Genomic DNA, 16,530 nt, shown 5'->3' with positions numbered 1-16,530 from the left:
AATAATTATGATCTACACTAGGGGTGGGCAAACTTCCTGGCCTGAGGGTCACATTTTGGTGGGGAAATTGCATGCAGGGCCATGAATGTAGGGCTGAGGCAGGGGTTTGGGGTGCAGGAGGAAGTGCGGGGCGTGGGAGGGGGTACAGTGTGCAGGAAGGGGCTCAGGGCACCTGTTTGTAGGACAAATTCTTTCTTGAAGTCTGGGGCTATGAGCAGTGATGAGCTGCCAAAATCTTCACAACGGGTTCCCTCCTCACCCCACGAGGGGGTCGTTGCCCACCCCCGCCCCCTGGGACTCCTGCCCCATCCAACCCCCCTGCATTCCTTGACGCCCCCCCCCCGGACCCCTGCCCCATCCACCCCTCTCCCCTGTCCCCTGACTGCCCCCAGAACTGGGCAGGAGGGTCTCGTGGGCCACCGTAGCGGGTGTCCACCCCACCCCTAAGAGCCAGAGGCACCTGCCAGGGGGCGAGATGGGGAGTCCCGGCGATGCTTACCTGGGGCAGCTCCCAGGAAGCATCCGGCAGGTCCCTCCTAGGGGTGGGGGAGTGTAGTTATGGGGGGAGCAGGGGGAGTGGCTGCTCCCCCCACTGATCACATCAAAAGTGGCGCCTTAGGCGCCGACTCCCTGGGTGCTCCAGGGTGTTCTCAGCCTGCCCTGGCTTCCCGCGCGAACAGCTGATTCACGGGAAGCCTGGGGTGGGGGCGGAGAAGCAGAGCGGGGCGGCGCGTTCAGGGGAGGAGGCGGAGGTGGAGTGGAGGTGAGCCGGGGGTGGGGCGGGGAGCTGCCGGTGGGTGCTCTGCATCTACCAAATTTTCCCTTTGGGTGCTCCAGGGCTGGAGCACCCGTGGAGTCGGCGCCTAAGGCTCTACTTTTGGCCAGTTAAATTTAGAAGCCTTTTAGAATCGGTTGTCCCTCGCGGAACAACTGGTTCTAAAAGGGCTTCTAAATTTAACAACCGGTTCTAGCGAACCGGTACAAACCGGCTCCAGCTCACCACTGGCTATGAGTACTGGATGGCAGCAAAGGGCTGTCCTTAAATCTGCGAATGCTCCTTCGGCTGCATCAGACCACTTTACTATCTCGGGGCCCCGAGACTTTATCAGGTCCGTCAATGGCCCTGCTCTTGTGGCAAAATGAGGGATGAATCTCAGGATAGTACCCTACTAACCCGAGAAATGCTCTGACCTGCTTTTTATGGACTGGCCAAGGCCAATCTTGTATTGCCTCCACTTTGTTCCATTGGGGTTTTACCAAGCCTTTCCCTACTACATACCTGAGGTATCTGGCCTCAGTTAGTCCTATCACTCACTTGAGAGGGTTGGCAGTGAGGCCGGCCTTCCGCAGGGCATCTAGTACCACTTCTACTTTCCCTAGGTGTCTTTCCCAGTCACAGCTATGGATGACTATATCATCTAAATAGGCAGCGGCATACCTGGCATGGGGTCGCAGCAATTTGTCCATAAGTTGTTGGAATGTTGCAGGGGCCCCATGGAGTCCAAAAGGGAGGACAGTGTATTGGAACAGGCCATCGGGTGTAGAGAAGGCAGTCTTTTCCTTGGCATTCTCGGCCAGGGGAATTTGCCAATATCCTTTGGTCAGGTCTGGAGTGGTTAGGTATCAGGCCTTGCATAACTGATCAACTAGTTCGTCAATGCGTGGTATCGGATAGGCATCAAATTGGGATACTTCATTCAACTTCCGGAAGTCGTTGCAAAACCGCAGGGTGCCATCAGGCTTGGGTATTAGGACGATAGGGCTGGACCACTGGCTGTGGGATTCTTCAATAACCCCAAGTTCCAACATCTTCTTCATTTCTGTCCTAATTTCCTCTCTTTTAGCTTCCGGTATCTGGTACGGTCTTATCGTCACCCTTATTACGGGCCTGGTGATGATATGATGTTGGACCAGTGTCGTATGGCCCGGCTGTGTACAGAACACATCTTGGTTCCGTTGGATCATATCAATGACCTCTGTTCGTTGTTCTGGGGCTAACTCGGGGGATATCCTCACCTGCCCCTGTGGGTCGTCTGTCTGAGGTGGAGCTCTCCGAATGACCAGCCTCGTCTCTCGGTCACACCAGGGCTTCAGTAAGTTTATGTGGTAGATCTGCTCTGGTCTTTGGCGGTCTGATTGTCTGACCTTATAGTCCATTTCCCCAATGGCTTCCACTATCTCATACGGCCCATGCTAGCTGGCTAGGAGTTTGCTTTCCGCTGTTGGCACGAGCACCATCACCTCTTCTCCCAGCTGAAATTTCCGTACGTTCACATGGCAGTTGTAATATGTCCACTGGGTCACTAGTGCTTTTTCCAAATGTTCTCGTACTATAGGGGTTACTCGAGCTATTCGCGCTCTCATCTGTGTCACATGCTCAATGACATTCTTTCCTGGGTTGGGTTGTTCTTCCCAGTCCTCCTTAGCAATATCTAATATTCCGCGTGGGTGGCGTCCGTATAGTAACTCAAAGGGAGAAAAACCAGTGGACGCCTCGGGGAATTCCCGTATAGCAAACATTAGATACAGTAGAAGGGTATCCCAGTCTTTTCCATCCTGTGCTACCACCTTCCGGATCATACCTTTAAGGGTGCGGTTAAACCACTCGACCAGGCCATCTGTTTGAGGATGGTAGACTGAGGTCCGTATGGCATGGATGCGGAGCACGGTACATAAGTCCTTCATTAATTTTGACATGAAAGGGGTTCCTTGGTCTGTCAGGATCTCCTTAGGGATGCCCACTCTAGCAAAAACCTGGAGTAGTTCTTTTGCTATTGCCTTGGATGTGGGGTTTCTTAAAGGAATGGCTTCTGGCGTGGCATAGTCAAGGATGACTAATACATTTCGGTGGCCCCGTGCTGATCTTTCCAGCTGGCCCACTAGGTCCATGGCTATCCTTTTGAAAGGGACTTCAATAATAGGCAAAGGTACTAATGGATCCCGCAAGTGAGGTCGGGGCTATACAACTGGCATTCTGGGCAGGAGGTACAATAGTGTCGGACAGCCGCGCATATTCCTGGTCAATAAAATCTTCTTAGGACTCTATCCAGTGTCTTGTCTACTCCTAGTTGTCCGCCAAATAAATGACTGTGAGCTAACTCTAGTACTTGTGTGTTTCCATGGGACTAGGAGCTGCTCTACTTCTTCCCCTCGTATTTGCACTATTCGGTACAACAGATCATGTTTGATCACATAATACAGGCTTGGGCCTTTAGTCTTTCCTTCCACGGGTACGCCATTTACTTCCACTACCTCTTCCCTCACATTCGCATATAGTGGATCGTTGGCTTGGTCCTGCCCGAAATTCTCATGAGCAGTACCAATCCGACCTAACTCCATGGGACCTATTTCTACTCTGGCCCTTGGGTTGCCCCTACTTGGGCTAGGAACCGCATCTGAGTCCTCACTGGCCTGAATTGTCTCCTGGCCTCCTGAATGGGTTCGCTTACCAACAAGGGAGGCTTTCTGGTTCTCTGCTAGAATCTTGATCCCTAGCCTTTTATCTGCCCTTTTTCCCGCCTATACTTTCGGGGTTTCCCAGGGATGAAAATAGCTCTGGGGCAAATTTGGCAAAAATTGGGGTGCCTCCATCTCAGCCTGGGGGTTGCTACCCTCCCCTGGCTCTATTGTGGGGAGTAAGTTCTCAAACCCGGGGAAGTCCCTACCAGTTAAGACCGGGTAGAGGAGCCTAGGGACCACCTCTGCAGTTACCCTGGTAGTGTTTCCCTGGATCTCAATCCATACTGGGATTGTGGGGTAGAAATTTACGGTGCCATGAACGCATGTTACCCCCATGGTTTTGGCCCGGGTTAGTTGGTCTTGCCCCACCAACTTCCCCAAGACCAGCGTGACAACACCCCTGGAATCTACTAATGCTGTGGTTGCAATACCATTCATTTTTACTGACCTTGTATACCCATGTGAGGTCATTGTGACCCCTACCAGGCCGATTAGGCCACATTGTTCCCCAGGATCCCCCAGATTGCACTGCATAGGCTCTTCCCTGTTGGGACATTGGGCTGCTATATGCCCCAATTCCCCACATTCGTAACACCAACCCCTTAACCCAGTTGCCGCCCTCTGCCTGGGGCTATTTGGTCGGCCCCCCCAGCCCTCTCTTCCCAAACCCCCAGGTCCCTTCTTGGCCTCAGGCCATTCCTCAGTGTCTTTCCTCCCAGCTATGGTTCTTCTGTAGTTCTCGACAATCCGGGGCCTTGGGTTTGGGGCTGGCTTCCTGGTTTGCCGTGTCTCACACCCTGGTGTCTGGAACAGTTCATGGGCTGCCAGCTGTCTTTTCACAAGGGAGACCAACTCATCATAGGTAGAGGGGTCATTCTGGCCCATCCAAGCCCGAAGGCCTGGTGGTAGCCCCCTCATATACCGGTCCAATACCAGGAGCTCCATCATTTTCTCAGAGCTCAGGGCAGCCATTTCCGGGTCAGGTGGATCAGGTCAAACAATTGAGATCAGGGTGTCTTGTCCTCTGTATACTGCCATTCATGAAACCTCTGGGCTCGCAACACCATTGTTACTCCGGATCTGGCCAGGATCTCTGCCTTCAGCTGGGGGTAATCCTCCGCAGTCTCTGCAGCCATATCATAGTGGACCTTCTGGGCCTCTCCACACAGGAACAGGGCGAGAATACCAGACCACTGATCTTGGGGCCAGGCCTCCCACAGGGCTGTTCTCTCAAATGCCAGGAGGTATGCCTCCACATCATCCTCCCATGTAATTTTCTGTAGGCAGTGGCTGGCCCGTATAGTCTGGGTTCCGTCACAATTGTGGTTCCACTCCATAAGGGCCTTCATCTGGTTTGCCAGCTCCTATAGTAGACCTCGGTCCTGGGCAGCCTGATTCATCAACAGCCAATTAGTCTCCTGCTGCACCTGAGTCGCCTCCTGTTGGGTGGTTGCTTGAATTCGGGTAGCCTCCTGCTGGGCCACAGTGGCTTATATTACAGTCTTGCCCATGTCATCCATCTTGGGGATGGGATGGTTTTGGGTAACACTGGTTTAAGTCCCCAGCGTGGAGATCCCACTGCTGACACCACGTGTGGCAAATTGCCAGCATGATTATGATGGGTCCCACGCTTCCTCTTCTTGTGTGTGTGGGGGGGCAGGTTCAGGGTGCAGTTTCCTGCCCCTGAACTAGGGGTATCTACTGTCCCACTAGTAACCCAAAGAAGGGTAGTGACTAGGGAGGGACCTGGGCCTGCCCTCTACTCTGGGTCCCAGCCCAGGGGCCCTAGGGATAGTGGCAAACCATTTGAACTAGTCCTTCCTTCCCCTGGGCTACTTCCCTCTCCTGCTCTTCAGCTTGTGGGGCTTCCTGCCTTCTCTCTGCACAAGCCAGGTGTCTTTCACTCAGGGTCTTGGTCTTCTAGCCAGCCATGGCACTTCTCCAAATTCTCCTCTGCCCCAACTCCTCCAAACTGCTCTCTGCCCCAACTCCAAATTGCAGTGGTAAATAAGGAAGTGTTATTTACTCCTTCTCATAATACAAGAACAAGGGGCCACCAAATGAAATTAATAGGCAGCAGATTTAAAACAAACACACAAGTATTTTTTCACGCAACGCACTGTCAGGCTCTGGAACTCCTTGCCAGAGGGTGTTGTGTAGGCCAATACTATAACGGGGTTCAAAAGGGAGCTAGAGAGATTCATGGAAGATAGGTCCATCAATGGCTATTAGCCAGGATGGGCAGGAATGGTGTCCCTAGCCTCTGTTTGCCAGAAGCTGGGATTGGGTGACAGGGCATGGATCACTTGATGATAACCCTTTGGGGCACCTGCCATTGGTCACTGTCAGAGGACAGGATACTGGGCTTGATGGACCTTTGGTCTGACCCAGTATGGCCAGTCTTATGTTAAGACTGGAAATAAGGCATAAATTTTTAACACTGAAAGTAATTAATCATTGGAACAACTTACCAAGGGACATGGTGGATTCTCCATACCTGGAAATTTTAAAATCAAGGCTGCATGTTTTTCTAACAGATCTGCTCTGGGAACTATTTTGGGGAAGTTCTATGGCGTGTGTTATGCAGGAGGTCAGACTAGATGATCACAATGATCCCTTCTGACCTTGGAATCTATGAATCATTCTTAAGAAAGGGCAAATGTACAGATAAGACAAAGCTGTCCCATTCTGAAACATCTGAAATATACCCAAAGGTAACAATGAAATTATTTTTTTTAAGAAAGCCAAGGACTGTAGCCAGTGTCACCAACAGCAATGTCAGCACTTAGTAACAATTTCCAAAGAAAATGGTTGGTGTTGTCATGCTGCAAAAAAATTCTGCTTGCATTTGTAAGGGAGATGAGCTAGTTATCAAGGCTGCAGTTTACCAATATGGAAAGTTTCAGAATGTTGGGTTAAAAACACATCCTACGGGTGTTAAACATTTTCAGCACATTATCAAATCCCTATATTTCAGTGCTTTGGGAATAGGCTAGTAATTTATTCACAACCTTTTATTGTTTTAATTACAACATACTGGACAAAACAACATGTAGATATGAGTTATGCAAATTCTCTTATCATACTTTACCTAAAGCATAAGCAGAAAAGGTGGTACAAGCACCATATAGCCATACCCATGCTGGAACAATTCCAGGACTGGCACCTGCAAGATATGGGGGTGAGTGGAGGAATGGGGAGGAATAACAGTGGTTATAACTAATGAAATCCACCTAAAAGTCTTGTGTGCAATAGAACATGTATGTGTGTGTGTATGTGCACATCCTCATTATGTGAAAAAGAATTAAAACAGTATATTTTTGTGAATTGGAAGCAATGTGCACCATCAGCAATCTATATTGATTATACTTCATTGAATTTAGTGGGATAATGGAGACCCAGGGTATTTACAAGTAAGCTCATATTGTAAAGGGGAAAAAATATACAATAGATTTTTGCAGCTGAAGTGATTACAACATTGTATGAAAGTAAAGATAATAGGGCAAAAATCTTCATGCAGGTTCTGTGCAGACCACCCATCAACTAATGAGTTAATATTTGTGCAATGCACTGTGTAATTTTTAAGTTAGTAACATAAATGAGATCATTGTGCAGTTTTACGGTACAGATCAGAAAGGAAAACTTTGCCCATAGGCTAGAGCGGATATAGCAGCAATAGTTTCTCTTGATTTTTGGAAAGGTGCTTGATACGGTGATTCTTGATATTCTTGCATTTAAACCGGGGAAAAATATGAATTGTATAGAACTACAAGATAGCTACAAAACTACTATTTTTAAAATCCTTGTTTATTTAGAGCACTAGGTCCCTGCCTGAGAGAGCATGCAATCTAAATTAGACATAACCTGGTGAGGGTGTCCCAACAACAAATGTTCACATATACAAACCTTTTCAGTTTTCTTACAGCCTGGCTGGTGCAGCAGGAAGCACAGCACCAGGCACAGAAATAATGTGCAGCTCATTTAACATAACCCAGGCAAATGGCTTTGTGGTCAGTGTGGTAAATGTTGTTCTTCCCAAATTGGTCTACAGTCGCAGGCGAAAACCCATTAGTACAAATTGTGATTGCTGACATCATCCTTGAAATCGAGTGAGTGGTATGAGTAATTCAGCCCATGATACAGATAAATTTGGATTTGGAACCTGAGAAAATGTAGATCTAAATTTGTCAGCAAAGAGCAGGTGTTTTGAATCAATTTCAATAGTTTTGTATTTGGCCAGAAAAAGACTTGAATTTGGAGGTGAAACTCACTTATTTTGACATCAGAAAAGAAAGGGAAATGAATACTGATCTGGACACAGATCTTAGATATTATGGTCTCTGAGGCAAATGAAAAAACTTTATAGAAGGCATGTTTTTTTCTTTTTTTATTATCTTATTTAAGAACGATTATGGCATTAGAATCCTGTGATAGTGCCTGCTCCTGCACCACTGAATTCAATGGGAGTTTTATCATTGACTTTAAAGGGTGCGGGATCAAACCTATAGTGCAAAAGTTCAGCTAAATGACTTTGTGTGGGTCTTTGCAACTCTCAGCCCTGATCTTGCAATGAGATGTGGGCAGGCAGGCAACTGCATCCACAGGGAGCCCCACTGAAGTCAATGGAGCTTTGTGTGGGAGGAGGAAGGCAGATATCTTGCCAGAATTTGGTTGAGTAGCTCTACAGTTGTAAAAACCAAAGGGACAATTACCAAAGGGATAATTGATGCGGTGTAGTCCCAGTCATAAAAAGATAACAGAAAATAATTAATTAAAATAATCAGAAATCCAGAGAAGCTTAACAACTTAGGAGCAATCCACAGAGGCACTATCTGTAAAAATATTTAAAAGAAAAATCACACTATTAAGAAACCATATTTTAACTGAACATGTCACCACATTTGTAAAAGCTAAAGAGAAGTATGTGTTCATAAATCAAAGGCTGTTATATCTGCAAAATCAGCAAATATTTCAAATGTTAAAGATTCCTCAATTTTTTAAATTAAAAAGTTCTGGAAAATATGCAAGAAAATTTCTTCTTAAATATTGTCTTTTTTGCCTAAATCTTTTAGAGACATTTTTTATTAATAATGTAGTTTAGAAATGTTCTATTTCATGCATTATACATATTTAATTATAGTCCTTGTTCTCCCAAGTACTGCAGTGAAAGTTTCTCATGCTTTTAGACACTAGAAAAGCAACTGCAGCACCACAGTGTGGTAACTCAGTATCCAGGCAACATTGTAACAATCTTCCAAAGGACTCCACTCCCACACTGTAATAGGTAATTCTACAGGCAGTAATTCTGCAACCCCTTCTTTTCTATAAATAAGAACTTTTAGATGTGACACACCCACAAAACAGTATGACTTTATAGGGGGGATACCCCTTATAAAATGAACTCCCTGTAGCAAAAAGATCTTTCTATCCCCCTGGGATATAAATGTTCTGCACAGAGTCCTCCCTCAAGGTATAAAGATGGCTTGCATGCATATGCTGTAATTTGGCTCCTCTTCATATGCTGTCTCATTATGGGAAGGGTCTGCAATGGATGCATGCATAACAGAAATGCTCCTAGCACAGTGTAAAATCATGGCATGAAGCCAGTCTTCCTCCACTTTCTGTTTTTTCATGATAATCAGTGGCAAGTGAATAGATGTCTAACCAAGAATGTTTATGACATCCAAAAAATGTGTAGTAAATGAAAGTAACATACAGTGAGACTATCAGACATGATACCGTACCTAAGAAAAATGCACTCACCAGCTAGTAATGCTCAGAACTCTCATATGAATCTCCTATCTACATGGATATCTTGGCTGCTCTGCTAATATTCAGATAAATGCTTAAACCAGCTACGATAAGGTAGTTTTCTTTCTCTTCTTGGGATATGAATGTGTCTGTCTTGCTCTATAGCTATCGCTCCTTCAGTGCTGGATTCTCTTCATGTCTCTCATAATGTAGTAAAAGTATGTGCATTAATGCAGGGTGAGCTGACAAGTGGATGCTTTCCTTTGTGTTCTGGAATACAGAGATACATGTGCCATAAATAGGGTTAAACTGGCACACAAAAAGCTAGACCTAATTCCTAAGCATCCATATTCATACATTTTTTATAGACCATCACACTTTGTTCTTTACTTGACTGGCTCTGCAAGATGCTTTTTTTTTTTTTTTTAACTGCTCTAGGGCACGAGGAAAAGAGGAAACATAGTGCAGTGGGGTTTCATGAATTAAAAAAACATACAGAATTTATTCATATCTTGTGTATATGCATGTATGTAAGTATGGCAAATTTTATAGGATAACTGAACCAAGAGGAAAGAGATTTCTCAGTCCTCAAAGGACATATTTTTATTACCCAATTTTTAATGAACAAATTTCAAGCAATTTGTTTAATTTCTAATAACATTCCTAAAACTCTCATTTGTCTCTCTACTGTGATGTACCTTTCTGGTCACATCTAAGTCAAATGTCATACTGTGAGATGTAGGTTCAGTATTATTTGCTAGATTATTGCTTCTAGCCCAGTTTTTGTATTTACTATGGATACAAAACACAAAAATAAATAATCTGAATAAATAAAGGTGGTTTGCAATATTTACCAGCTAAGGAGAATATCTATTTACCTACCCTTACCATTATGATACAATTTTACTTGCTGTTAGAAAAAAAATTACTCCCTTTGTGAGCAAGTGAGTAAAATTTTGTAGGGCTGAGTGAGAGGAGCTGCAGTCAAACCTATTCTCAGTACTCAGAGATGAACAGTCATACTGTTCTAATGGAAATTCTAGTTTAAAATATTCATCTGGTTCTCACTAGTCCTAGTTGACCAACTAAGTTTTGGAACAGAACAAAAAGTCTATTGGTCTACTGGTTCTGTGGCTTGGCTCCAGTAGAAACAACCAGAAACCAGTCAAACAATCTTACTGGACTCTACTGAAATTTCTACTATATACTGGATCCCCCATTTTGGCTGTGCACTTCCACCTCTCTACAGGAGTTAACAGTGGTCAGTCTAGCATTAAAGAGATGTTGTCATGTTAAAACATGGTCTGGCCCAAAGTGTATGATTTTAAAAACAAACTTTTACAAAAGCTGAGACAATAGCAATATTTCTATGGGTTCTTTTATTCTGGTGGAGGCAGGTTTGTTTGTTTGTTTACAAATAAACACTACCCTGCATTGCTCCAGATTAGAACTGATAGTGAAAATAACTAGGAGCAAAAGTGAACTGACTATCTTCATTGCTGAAGCAGAAATAAATGCAAAGAGTAGGGAGGCACCCACTCCAGAGATTTTGGCTCCAGACCCAAAGTTTGAGGGGGGGTTCATTTGCAGTTCTCCAGTATTGTGGTTTGGGCCCATCTTTAGCAGAAAGATGGCAAGTGAAATGGCAAGCCCAAAGGCAAGAATTTTTAATTAATCCATAAATTCAGGGGGTTGTACCTTATGACTGGAGAACCTCCCAACGTTTTTGGTGATCATAGTAACTGCTCCCATTTTCAGCTTGTTAAAGAAATATCCAGCTCCCTGGACAAGTTCCCTTGGGAGACTATTAGACAGTGCTTGTTTGTAATCATTTGCATAACAGAAAGATAAAGAGATCCTGGTGGTAGAAAGCATATGCTGTAGGAAAAATGACTTGTACTAAGGATGTCTTTCAATGTTTCCAAAAATTCAGTAATGAGGAATGTGATGGCAACTGATGTTTTCTGTTATAATGATGACAAACAATAGATACAACACTGGTAACAGATATATACAAATCTAAACATACCCATCTCAAATATATCTATCCATTCAGTAAGCTCTTGTGTGGAGAGGGTTTCAAGGGTTGTTTTTTTCAGTTTTTATAGGTTTAATTTCAGCTTTTTAAAATCAGTATCTATTGTTTAAAATTAAATCTACCTTCTACACCTTAAAACAAACTCTTACATTATGACTGGATCATTCTTATAAACAATAAGACTCTTACCTTTACAATTCTGTTCCAGAGGGGCTGCATAACATAGACTGATGAAAGGGTTTGTGTCCATAGCACTGTACTGTAAGCAAAGAAACAAACATGTAAACATACAAGACATTGAGAACACTGTTTTCCATGGGTAGAATATGGCCTTCAGCATTTAGGAAAAATCAACCTAAATTTGATTGGTGTAAGTGTATTTCACCCTGATTGCCACTAATGAAGTTTTAATTTAATTAAAATGTGCTGAGCTGGTTTATAGTACATTGGCAATAACAAACGGATTTTGTGGAAGACAAATATCCTGAGACTTAGATTTAAATATCTATTACACACACACATACATACGAAGATTTCACGTTGACAGATTAGTACAGATCAGTTCTATAACCACTCTATGCATAGAATTTGCATTGACTTCATTAGCAATCCTTTTAAAATACTGTATTTTGTTTTGTGTCTTTTTTAAGTTAAATTGTCTTCAGTGGAACCCTTTGAAATGCGTATTCTCAGCAGTAGTATATTGCTAGCATGAATGTGGGATTTGAAGAAAATTACAGCATTATTCTCCTTTACATCTCTTTTAGAAAACAGCCATGAAGGCTTTCATATGCCAAAGTGATCATTCATGACTTCACTATGTTATTTCTGTACGCTAATTTCACAATAAGAAAACATTTCCAGAAGAGACTCGGGTTGCTAAAATAAAATGTCCCTAAAGGCCAGATTTTTAAAGGTATTAAAGTGCCTTAAATTGCAGATAGGTATCAAGTGGGATTTTCAAAAGCACTTAAGTGCATAACTCCCATTCATTTCAATAAGCAAATTCCACTAGATGTGATTTAGGATCCCAAATACCTTTAGAAATCTTACCCTAAATGTCCTCTCTTTGGATTATTGTTATCTGTTCCTGAACTAACATTATGAGTCATTTCTTCTTCACCAGTATCAAGACTATGTAACTTGTGTAATATTCTCAGAACCAGATCATGCATCAGGATTGCCTAGGTCCCTGCACCTGTTCAGTGTTCCTTTAACTTAAATGGGACTCAGCACTAGTGCAAGGGTCTGCTCTACCAGATCCCAGTGTAAGATTAGGTCTTTAGTTGCTAATACTATCTATGTCTGGCAACTCTTTAAAACTGAAAGGTCCTTTGTTGGTTCTATGAAGATATTAGCTTTCCTTTGGGTAAAACATTGAATACTTGTGTGTACACTTCTGCATAATAATGCTACACCAGTATCTATGAGCTGTCTTCTGTAGAACAAAACTGCACCGAATACTTTGTTCTTACTTGAGAACCAGCCCCCTGTGAAGAAAGACGTGGTTCGGGACTATTTAGAAAAGCTGGACGAGCACAAGTCCATGGGGCCGGATGCGCTGCATCCGAGAGTGCTAAAGGAGTTGGCGGATGTGATTGCAGAGCCATTGGCCATTATCTTTGAAAACTCATGGCGATCGGGGGAGGTCCAGGACAACTGGAAAAAGGTTAATGTAGTGCTCATCTTTAAAAAAGGGAAGAAGGAGGATCCTGGGAACTACAGGCCAGTCAGCTTCACCTCAGTCCCTGGAAAAATCATGGAGCAGGTCCTCAAGGAATCAATTCTGAAGCACTTAGAGGAGAGGAAAGTGATCAGGAACAGTCAGCATGGATTCATCAAGGGCAAGTCATGCCTGACTAATCTAATTGCCTCTATGATGAGATAACTGGCTCTGTGGATGAGGGGAAAGCAGTGGACGTGTGGTTCCTTGACTTTAGCAAAGCTTTTGACACTGTCTCCCACACTATTCTTGCCAGCAAGTTAAAGAAGTATGGGCTGGATGAATGGACTATAAGGTGGATAGAAAGCTGGCTAGATTGTCGGGCTCAACGGGTAGTGATCAATGGCTCCATGTCTAGTTGGCAGCTGGTATCAAGTGGAGTGCCCCAAGGGTCAGTCCTGGGGCCAGTTTTGTTCAGTATCTTCATAAATGATCTGGAGGATGGTGTGGATTGCACCCTCAGCAAGTTTGCAGATGACACTAAACTGGGAGGAGAGGTAGATCCGCTGGAGGGTAGGGATAGGATACCGAGGGACCTAGACAAATTAGAGGATTGGGCCAATAGTAATCTGATGAGGTTCAACAAGGACAAGTGCAGAGTCCTGCACTTAGGATGGAAGAATGCCATGCACCGCTACAGACTAGGGACCGAATGGCTAGAAAGCAGATCCGCAGAAAAGGACCTAGCGGTTACAGTGGACAAGAAGCTGGATATGAGTCAACAGTGTGCCATTGTTGCCAAGAAGGCCAATGGAATTTTTGGCTGTATAAGTAGGGGCATTGCCAGCAGATCGAGGGACATGACCGTTCCCCTCTATTCGACATTGGTGAGGCCTCATCTGGAGTACTGTGTCCAGTTTTGGGACCCACACTACAAGAAGGATGTGGAAAAATTGGGAAATGTCCAGCGGAGGGCAACAAAAATGATTAGGGGACTGGAACACATGACTTATGAAGAGAGGCTGAGGGAACTGGGATTGTTTAGTCTGCGGAAGAGAAGAATGAGGGGGGATTTGATAGCTGCTTTCAACTACCTGAAAGAGGGTTCCAAAGAGGATGGAGCTAGACTGTTCTCCGTGGTAGCAGATGACAGAACGAGGAGTAATGGTCTCAAGTTGCAGAGGGGAGGTTTAGGTTGGATATTAGGAAAAGATTTTTCTGTAGGAGGGTGGTGAAGCACTGGAATGCATTACCTAGGGAGGTGGTGGAATCTCCTTCCTTGGAAGTTTTTACGGTCAGGCTTGACAAACCCCTGGTTGGGATGATTTAGTTGGGGACTGGTCCTGCTTTGAGCAGGGGGTTGGACTAGATGACCTCCTGAGGTCCCTTCCAACCCTGATATTTTATGATTCTATGAAAACCGTATTGTTCCTGAAACTTGAATATTTATCTGTGTATTATAGGCAGGGTTGGTAGCCTGCCTATTATTAAGGTTGCCCAACACTTCCCATTATAAGACCCTGTTTTCAGTTGCTTATAACTTTACCAAACTTTAACCGTTTGGGTTGAAAATGTTCATGATAGATACCTGTGTCAGGCTTGTTTTGTTGTTTTCATTTTTGATCATTTGCCAGAAGGCTGGGGGAAAATACATTGTTTTGTCCATGTTAAAAATTCTGGTGACCATTTCTTTTATTAAGTGCCATTTGCACATGCTCAATAGACCTCTTCAATTTTAACAAATAAAATCTCAGAAGATTCCTGAGTATGCTCCATTCCTCACAGCTCCTATGCGTGAGCAGACTGTACATGAGCCATCCCCACAGAATGGGTGCGCATGTTCCATCCCCAGGCTATGGGGCTAGCCTGTACTGACTGTGCCCATCTGCTCTGGATCGGGGTGGGGTCAGACACTGGAACTGACAGCAGGGAACTGAGAGCCTGTCTCTCCTCTGTTCCCAGTAACCCACCCTACTGGCACCCAGGCAGTATGGAGGAGGAAGCCATCTAACTTGGATGAAGAGGGGGAGGAAAGCCAAACTAGAGGTAAGGGAAAGGAGTAGATTGGGCCAAGAACTCTAGTGAGGATAGAACTGGAGAGGGGTGAGAAACTGTAATTGAATTGGAGGGGGGAAACTGGGACTGGTTGGCCAAGGAGACTGGGATCTGGAGAGGAGATGGACTGGTTGGGCAAGGAGACTTGAATCCAGAGGGAGAGGGGAGGCTGGGATTGGAAGCTGGCAGGGGAGGGGAGAGGAAGCTAGGACTGGGAGCATATGTGGTGGAGAATGGGACTGGGAGCCAGTGAAGGAAATGGGGAGATGGGAGCCAATTGTCATAAAGGAGTGGAGACACTGAGATTAGTGAGGAGCTGGGGGAAGGGAGGAGATTGGGACTGGCTAGTCCAGGAGACTGGGGACAAGGAGTTGCAGCAGGAAAGGGGACTATCTGGGTAAGGAAACTGGGATTGGGTGTGGGTGAGGGCGCAGAGAGACTAAGAACTGTGGGGAGACTGGGGGTTGGACAGAGAGACTGGAGGAGGGAGAGACGAGGACTGGCTGGGCAACAAGACTAGGATGAAAATTCTGAGGAGTGGAGGGTAGGGCTGGGTAGGCAAGGAAAAATGGGGACTGATACAAGGACCAGGGTTGGGTAAGAGACAGGACTGGGACAGGGACAGGTTGGAGGGAAACAAGCAGAAGAGTCTGTGCCCATCTTTCCAGATCTTGGAGCCCAAGATTCCAGAGTCTCACTACTCCTCTGCTGTCAGCAAATCCCTGTGAAATCCATGTGCATCCCATCCCCTTCTAGTGCAGGTCTACACAGATAACAACCGACTCTATTATTTCAAGAACCAGACTCTGTACAGTAGAGCTATAGGTTCCAACCCTGCTAGTGACCCATCTGGACATCAGAATGATTCCACACGATGGAATTTCTGTTTTTTCAGTGTCTTTAACTGTCTCTTTATTTCCTATAATCCCCTGCCTCATTCACGACATATCTTTTGACTTCTGCTACAAATGAGGCAGGGATCCTACAGACAACAGCCTCAATCCTGATTCATCCCCAGAGCAGGACCAGCCTGTGCACTAAATCAGGCAGGGTACTTTGGAAAAAATAGTATGTCATCATGTCGTTCAAGACTATCATAATGCATATACACAAGAGGGCAGAACTAGGGTTGCATGAGAAACCTTAATTCTGGCATTTCCTAACTTTTAAATGCTTTTCTGGCCCCACCCACAGACCACGCCTCCAGCCCAGAGCCTATACCCCCCAACCCCCTGCTCCAGCCCGGAGCCCTCTCCCACACTCCAAACCCCTCATCCCCAGACCCACCCCAGAGCCCACACACCCCTGCCCCAGGCTGATGAAAGTGAGTGAAGATGGGGGACAGCAAACGATAAAGGGAGGGGGGATGAAGCAAGCAGGGGCGGGGCCTCAGAGAAGGGGTGGGGTAGGGCCTCAGGGAAGGGTGGGGCAGGGGGCGGGGCAAGGGAGTTCAGTTTTGTATGATTAGAAAGTTGGCAATCCTAGTTATGCTGAGAGTTCTTCTGATAGCATATATACATTTATTTTTGAAAAAGGAGGAAAATGCATTACATAAACTAAAATT

General features: G+C 45.1%; 1 pseudogene; it reads right to left on the bottom strand.

Annotated features, from left to right (window-relative positions):
- Positions 1-14,577, bottom strand: part of LOC102937793 — a 63,906-nt pseudogene extending 49,329 nt beyond the window's left edge.
- Positions 14,578-16,530: the final 1,953 nt, after the last annotated feature.

Source organism: Chelonia mydas, chromosome 2 (assembly GCF_015237465.2).
Source record: "Chelonia mydas isolate rCheMyd1 chromosome 2, rCheMyd1.pri.v2, whole genome shotgun sequence".
Classification (NCBI taxonomy): domain Eukaryota; kingdom Metazoa; phylum Chordata; order Testudines; family Cheloniidae; genus Chelonia; species Chelonia mydas.
The sequence above is the reverse complement of the archived record's forward strand: the minus strand, read 5'-3'. Positions and strand labels throughout refer to the sequence as shown.